We start from the raw sequence: 9,023 nt of genomic DNA on the forward strand, positions 1-9,023 counted from the left end.
TACCAGTGTCTCTCAAACAGATGTCACGTCATTATTTTTTAGCTCGTTTAGATGAATAAACATGTTAAACTGTGAAGTTTTACATTTTAGATTTTTTCATTAAAAATAGGGACAATCTGTTTACTGTCCCTAATTGAGACAACAATCTTGATGGTTGCCAATTTTGACAGTTGTAACAATGAACTATAGATGTTGGGAGCCATCAAATAACTGGTGATAGTGAAGGATAATTCATGTGAAAGGCTCCTTTTTCATGGACACTTGTTTCATGGATGTATTTTTTTCTTACTTCTGGAAATATAATCATGTTATATTGGTTTTGCATGATAAGCCCTCCACAAAAAATCATTCAAACAATAGATTTGTTTCTATGTCTTTTTATTAAATAACTCAAAATGTGAATTACACTTTATATATGTGCCCAAGTGACAAAGTCCATATTTTACTCCAAACACTCACAAAGGAATGTTTGTTCAGAACCATTATAGAGATCGGCCAAGTTTGGATCTGCTGAACTTCGGGAGAATTTTGGAGGGGAGTTTGGATCTGGATGAGGTTTGATGATCACTGATAGAAGAATGTAGGGATTTTAGAGCATAGAGGCATAAGGAGAGAGGACAACAAAAAATGTGATGATTGGCTGATGTAACCCTGGTGTCACAATCCCACTGTGACAGAGAAGAAGAAGAAAGGAGAACTGATGATCACTTTAAGTCTGTCAGAAATATTTTTGGGAGGATCTTGGGGGTTTGGATGAGAGAGAGAGAGTGTGTGTGTGTGATGCCCCTGACTTTGATGCCTCATCTCTACAGAGCTTATCCCCCTGTCCTGAATTACAGCAGCCAGGGGTTTCTCTCATGTATACCACCTGAAAACGGACTGAAACAACAGCTGAGCATTGACATGGCACGGGAGCCTCCTAGTCATGTTCCCTTTTCTCTGGATACACCTTTTTCCTTCTGTTACACTAATAGTAAAGAGGGGGAGTGGCATAAGAGCTCCTATGCTGGTTTACATCATCAGAGGATCACCTGTGCACAGAGTTGACCCTCCCTGCACCTATTGTGCTGGCTTTAGAGCCAAATTCCACTGATTTATCTGGATTTTTTTGGAAGGTAAAGAAGAGCAGAACACGGTTCATACTACATGGAGAGAATCATCTACCACCCTTCATTTGTGATTTGTTATCACAAATAGTTGGATGCTCTGATATTTGGGATGTGTGTTCTGATGGGCAAGATGCTAGATTCTTTTCCTATTCAAATTTCAGCAGTCATGACCAGCGCTTGTGTCTGGTGTTGTTCTGCTTCAGTACCCGTGTGTGACAAGTGTAAAATCACTCCATCTTGTAAGGATAGGTTCGTGCCTATCATCAGCCTCCTCTGGCGAGGGTTATGGAAGGGAAGGGAAGGGAAAGCTGGAGCATGGATGCTATCCTGGGGAGGAATGTATCCTGTCTTCTCCCTGCCCAGCCAGTCGAAGCTGGAAAAGCCTCTGCTGGTTATACCCAGTAGTTTGAGATTATTTGTTCTGGATTTTGTTTGTGTTTTGGAACTAAAGAGAGTCCTGAAGAAAGGAAGGTGAAGAGATCTGTAGCTGGGACTTTAATTTTCCTTCCCTTACTGGTGAGTCTGCACATCAGTCTACTGTTGTGAGAAATGCAATTTATTAAGATTCCTCTCAGGTTGTAATCTTAAAGGTCTCTAATTTGAACTAAGGTGCTACCATTTTTGACTCGAAGGAAGGCTGTTTGTAACAGTTGTCTCAAGAGTTCTCACCAGCTTAATGAGCTGGTAGCAGCTCATTTTAAAACGGCAGGCAATCATATGTGTCTTTATCTGTTCATTAATCATTGGTATTCTCAAGCTGCTCTGCTCCAGGAATTCTTTACCTTTGTGCCACTGTATCTGTCCTTCAAATGGTAGCAGTTTGTGATATACAAACAAAAGAACATGGGGGTTCCTCCAAATCTTTACTAAATTCAAGAATTAATTCAAACACAGGCAACTTTCTTAGGGCAGATTACTCAATTTACAAAATGATTTATTTTTATTTTAGAAGGCACAGCAATTTACAACCTGATCTATACATGTGAACATTTGACAATCTTGCTTTATTCTGAAAGACTTTGAGTACGATCTTAACTTTAAACACAAGTAACCTCATTGACTTCAAAATTTGGTTGTATTATTCATGAGAACACTTCACAAAATAACCATTGTCTGCTTTTAATTCATAGGAAATTTGCTTTGTTCTTAGATGATAGAACTCGGTCACAGGCACCACTCCTCATAGTTTTGAGATATTATGGAGGAACAAATAACCTTTCTATAAGGATGCAGTCACCTTTCTATTGTAAACTCAGTTTTACCCCTCCCTTCTGTCAAATTCCTCAAAAAAAATCCATTGCATCTGAAATTTGGCATTTATGATCTTTGTTAGAGGGGAAATTCGAGGTTGGTCTTAGAAGAGATTTCTGAGAAATGGCACTACCAAAAGAGAAGTTTTGTTCTCTTTTCAGAACCCTGTTTAATACTTTGCGTTAAGTATCCAAATTCTTCATAAGCAAGGTTTACCTTTTGCCTTCAGAGATTTTCAACCAGATAGCATGCGAGACTGGAAAGTCTGAAATACAACACAAAATAGAATTTGAATGTAGATTCTCTCTCTACTATACCACATCTGTGGCATATTCAGAATACATGGTGATATGTGATATAAAGGCCATGTCTACACATTTGAGAGAGTTTGTACGACTCATTCATGGCTGTCGCCATCTCAGACTCATGCTGATAAAAACATTCTTTATAATACCATGACATTAATATTCGTATTTATGTACACCCATGAGAGACAGCTGTCACTTTATATAAATAACCAAAGGTGTCAAATCTGAAGCAGAAGATAACTTCCCATCTGTGCACTTTAAGATAAAAAACAAATGTATATAAGATATTGTCCTGGACAGTGTGTAACATGTACAATTAAGAAAACAATATAAATATTAAGGGCAAGATCTTCCATGTTACATGCCTGCTAAGGGATGTAAAGAGGCATAAATTCCCTCCTTCCCCTACGTGGTATATGTGCCCTATTGCTTACACTGCAAAGAGGGAGCGAGTAGCATCCATTCCCTTCCTGCACAGTTCAGTGGAGAGTGTGTGACCAGGGGTTGGGATGGAGTGTGGAACCTTTTGAATGGGCCAGTGCACCTGAACCAGCATGGAATGGGAACTAATCTGCTACTGCATAGCCCAGTGGAAGATTAATTTCCTCGGGAGTTGGGGGGAACCAGGATATTAATTGTGACCTTCAGAACTACGGTTCATATCCTGGGCTGCTCTGCCACCAGCTCAGAAGCTCTGTCCCTCAAGTGGCAGATTCATAAATCATATTCATAAATGATTCGTTTTTTCCCAGAAATTGCAAAAAGAAAAAAGTTACTATTGCGTTCTTATTTATTTAGCTATTTAAAATGTGCCTGTCAAAACTCAAAGCACACGTGCAATAATGTAAATACAAATGTTACAAAGCAATACAGACTAATGGAAAAAATTTGACTGCCCTTCAATTGCTCTATCAATCCACCCAATGAAGCTATCCACACTCAGCTGAACTATAGGCCAGACCTGTAGGTCCCGTTGTGCCCTTCGCTCTCACCACTCTAAAAAGCCTGAAGGAACCGTTCTGTCTAGACTAATAAACAGCATTTATATGGCACATATCACCATAGCATTAGGTGATGTACAAGGATTAAAAGTACAGTAATATCTGCCTAGGAAAGAATGGTCTCCAAGGCTTCATTTTACTCTACATATAAGCTGGGTTTCACAGTTTTCCTAGAAAGTGGCACTTTAAAAGTTTCTTCTATTTTTTGACAGTTTCTACCAGTTGGAGAGAGATCCCATACACTTAAAATGATGAGTAGTGTGGAGAGTGATAAACACTTCCAAGATGGAAAACAAATCATTTAAAGTAAGATTGCTGTACATGAGCCCTGTTGAACAAGAGACAGAAGTACTGGCTCAGATTCTGTGGCAAGGGGTTTCCCATGCCAGAGCAGAAGCCCAAGACTTTTATGCTTACAAATCTTGATGGATCCGCAGGGGTTGGAGACAGATGTACTGCTAGATGGACGATGGTGCTTCAACACAGGACTATGTGACATATCTCGTACAGTGTGTTGTGCCCACATATCTATTCAGGGGACACCATCACAGGGCCTAATAACATCAGCCACACTATCAGAGGCTCGTTCACCTGCACATCCACCAATGTGATATATGCCATCATGTGCCAGCAATGCCCCTCTGCCATGTACATTGTTCAAACTGGACAATCTCTACGTAAAAGAATAAATGGACACAAATCAGAGGTCAAGAATTATAACATTCATAAACCAGTCGGAGAACACTTCAATCTCTCTGGTCACGCGATTACAGACATGAAAGTTGCGATATTACAACAGAAAAACTTCAAATCCAGAATGCAGTGAGAGACTGTTGAATTGGAATTCATTTGCAAATTGGATACAATTAACTTAGGCTTGAATAGAGACTGGGAGTGGCTAAGTCATTATGCAAGGTAACCTATTTCCCCTTGTTTTTTCCTACCTCCCCCCCCCCCGCCCGAGACATTCTTGTTAAACCCTGGATTTGTGCTGGAAATGGCTCACCTTGATTATCATACACATTGTAAGGAGAGTGATCACTTTAGATAAGCTATTACCAGCAGGAGACTGGGGTGGGGGAAGAGAAAACCTTTTGTAGTGGTAAACACCTATTTTTTCATGGTTTGTGTGTATAAAAAGATCTTCTGTACTTTCCACAGTATGCATCCGATGAAGTGAGCTGTAGCTCACGAAAGCTTATGCTCAAATAAATTGGTTAGTCTCTAAGGTGCCACAAGTACTCCTTTTCTTTTTGTGTAGTGCGATTACCTTCTCCTTTTTGCTTTGTTCCCAGCCACTAGGTAGCTTTGGCAAAAGGAAGGCAAATTTTGTGAATCCTTCTTGCTGGTACATAGCCTCTCCATTGTCAAGACTCGCTCCCCGTGGCACCAGCTGGGAACTGACTGCAGCTTCAGGCTAAATGTGCAAGAGAGCTCAGAGCATCATGGGCCCCAGAGGTAGAGTGTGCAGGCCCATGGGTGTGTGGATATGCCCCGGCACTCACCTACTATGCCCCAGTTATGGGTAAATAGTCCCAGCCATGGGTTAAATGGTGATGGTGGCTATCCTTCAGTGCGAAAATGTACAACTTCTCAAAGTGACATATTAGCCCCTACCTATGGGTTAAATAGCTGCATCCTAACCAGCTATTTTTTGCAGTTTTCTGTACCAATTGGGCATTTGTCTGGCCGGAATGAGAGAGTGGGATTGGCTGATGCACAACCCCTCTCACTTAGATCCACTTAATATGCAAGTAGTCAGTTTGTTTCACAAGTCTCAAATCCTGAAGCAATGGGGGAGTGGCAATGGGGGCAGACAGAGGATACTGTTGGGAGTGCCCGATCACAAACCTGCACACATGGTGGTGTGGACATGATGGTTGCTTATCATAGCCACTGGAGAAGCTGCATCGTTTGTAACCTGCCCATGCATCAGAGCAGCCCTTTTTAGGGACAGCCCTGCTCTCCCCAATCTGAGGAAAGGGGAGAAAAGGATCCCTAAACAATGCCTGCTCTATTTCCTGACCTGACAGCTTACTGTGGCTGTTTGATCATCCAACTCTGCAATCAAAGAACAACGAATGTGAAGTATATAAAACGCACCATCAATACTGCCTCATGGAATGTCCAGACACTTCTGGACACTGATACCTGAGCATGAAGGAGGACTGCCATCATTCCCTGAAAACTGAACAAATATGAGATTGACATCACTGCTCTCAGTGAAACTTGCTTTGCCGATGAGTCTCAGCTTGAAGAGGTTGGTGCTGGATATATCTTCTGTTGGATCGGTTTGACTGCTGCCAAAAGGCACCAGTCAGGTGTTCATTGTGCCATTTGAACATCCATTTCACAGGAGCTGGATTCTCTACCAAAACGCATCACTGACTTATGGTTCTGCATATTGGTCTATCCAGTGGAAGATGTGTTATGATTGTTAGTGCACATGCTCTCATTTTCCCAACCCCATAGAAAAAAAGGAAAAATTCTATGATGATCTAAAAAGCATCATTGGAACAATTCCACTCAATGACAAACATAATCTTGGGAGATTTTAATGCCAGAGTCAGCCATAATTATACAGTCTGGAAGAACGTCATTGACGGCCATGGCATTGGCAGTGAAAATTCCAATGGTACTTTTTTTCTTTCCACCTGTGCTGCCAATGGGTTGGTCATTACCAATACTGTATTACAGGCAAACAAATTTAAAACACCATAGATACAGCCTCAATCCTGCCATCATCATTTGATAGATTTTGTCATAATGTGCCATTGTGATCTGCGGAAAGTGAACCTGACCAGGCTGATGAGCGGTACTGACTGTTGGTCTGACCATAGACTGGTGTGGAGCAAAAAGTAGCTAGCCGTCTGTTCCAAGAAGCATCAGTAGTGAGCCAAAACCATAAATAAATGTAACGTCCAGAAGCTCCAGCTCTTAGATAAACAGAAAGAACTGCAGCAAATGTTTTCAGAGGCTTTATCCTCAGACAACCCTGTAATGGATGTTGAGGCTGAGTGAAGCCAGCTTCATGATATAACCCTCAGTTCTGCCAGTTACATGCTAGGCTTTAGCACAAGAAAACATCAAGATTGGTTCAATGAAAATGCCTCAGAAATAATGCACATTCTTGACTTGCTGCATGTGACATATCACTTCTTCAGCTATCCCTCAATGCGAAGATGATGTCTGCCAAGGGGGTTCATTGGTGGGTTTTTAAGTATCTGAGGAGACCAATTCATGCCCTGCAGATTTTCCCACAGATGTGACAGGGGTAATCTTGAAGGAAACATAGTTGTTGGCTGGACTGTTGTGCTGTTTCTTTCCTCCTTTGTCACTTCTCTGTCTTATGAGCACGTCTGTTCTCCTCAGAGTGAGCTGTAGCATGGTGTATGGTGTGGCACCACTGTGTTCTGTTCAGTGCCAAGTTCTCCCAGTTTGTTGGGTTGATGCCTCCCTTTTTAAGGTGTACTTTCAGTATGTCTTTGAAGTGCTGCTGCCCTCCACGAGCCCTTCCCTGACTTAACTGAGAGAAGAGTACTTACTTTGGGAGGTGAGTGTCAGGCAAATGTACACAGTGGTCAGCCCAGCAGAGTTGGTGTTTCATGACCTGCGCTTCTATACTGCTGATGTTGGCTGCAGAGAGAATGCTGATGTTAGTGCATCATTTTTCCCAGCTGATCCTGAGAATCCTCCGGAGGCAGCACTGCTGGAACCATTCCAGCTGCTTGAGATGTTGTCTGTAGGTCACCCAGGTCTCTCACTCAAAGAGAAGAGTGGGGATGACAGCTGCCTTGTAAACCAGGATCTTGGTAAAGACTCATTTGAGTAGTCTTCCAAAGGTTGTGCTGGCACAGCGGATCCTGTATTCAATTTCTGTGTCAATGCTGGCTGTTTGGGAGAGGTGGCTGCCAAGGTATGGAAAATGGTCCACATTTTCAAGGGGTTCTCCACTGATGGTGATTTGTGGAGTACGAAGAGTAGTTTGTGCAGTTGAGGGCTGGTAGAGTACCTTTTTTTTCCCGATCATGAGAGAGACACCCAGGCTGTGTTAGACATCTGCAAAAAGATTTAGAGTGCTTTGCAGGTCGGCCTCTCTGTGTGCGAGAATAACACAATCATCTGCATACTGAAAGTCAGTTATGCCAGTTCTCGTGATCTTAGATTTTGTTCTGAGACGTTGGAGATTGAGGAGTTGACCATCCATATGATACTCAATCCAGATTCCATCAAGAAGGTGGTTGTGGATGAGAATCAGGTTCACAACAAGGTAAATGGAGATGAGTGTTGGAGCAATGACACAGCCCTGCTTGACACCAGTGCGAATGATGAATGGTTCAGTCTCTGAGCGGTTACACAGAATGGTGGCAGTCATCCCATCATGGAGTAGTCTGATGATGGAAATGAATTTCTGTGGACAGCCAATCCTACACAGCACCTTCCATGGGCCATCATGATTGATAGAGTCAAAGGCCTTGGGTAGGTCAATGAATGCCATGAACAGTCCCAGGTGTTGCTCTCTGCACGTCTCTTGAATCTGTCATGACATGAAGATCGTGTCAGTTGTGCCTCAGGATGGCCTGAAGCCACACTGGGATTCGGGGAGGAGTTCCTTGGCAAGGGGGAGGAGGCAATTTAGTAGGATCTGGGCAAAGATCTTCCCTGCAATGGAGAGGAGGGCAATACCTCTGTAGTTTCCGCAGAAAGATTTGTCCCCTTTCTTGAATATTGTAACAATGTTGGTGTTATTGAAGTTAATTGGAATTTTTTTGTAGGTCCAGATTTTGTTGAGGAGTTGGCAAAATTTGAGCTGGAGCATTGTTCCACCAGCTTTAAAAACCTCAGCTGGGATGCCATCTGGACCTGGTGCCTTTTGATTTTTTTGTCTAGGTGATGGCATGCTGGACTTCTTCAGAAGATGGGGGATCAGCAAGGTGTTCCATTGCTGAGCATTGTGGAATAGACTCAATGGTGTCTTCAGAGACCGTGGATTCGCAGTTTAGTAGGCTCTCAACTTCTTCCACTGTTGTTTAATGTCTACATTGTCCGTGAGGAGGGTGGAGCCATCCTGGAAACATAAAGGGGTTGGGCCTTTGGAGATTGACCCATATGTAGATTTTTTTTCTTGAAAGAAGCTTCTCATGTCATCCTGGTCTACAAAACCCTGGATCTCAGAGGCATTCTCTTGACACTACTTGTTTTTGATGGCACATAGCCTCCTTTGGCTTTTAGCTTTGAGCTGGTGATAAGCCTCATGTTTTCATCAGTTAGAGGAATCATTTTGCCAGTTATGGAATGCATTTTTCTGTTGAATTAATGCTAGGTTTTCCTCACTGTTTTCATCAAACCAGTCT

The sequence above is a fragment of the Lepidochelys kempii genome, chromosome 2 (assembly GCF_965140265.1).
Source record: "Lepidochelys kempii isolate rLepKem1 chromosome 2, rLepKem1.hap2, whole genome shotgun sequence".
Lineage (NCBI taxonomy): Eukaryota > Metazoa > Chordata > Testudines > Cheloniidae > Lepidochelys > Lepidochelys kempii.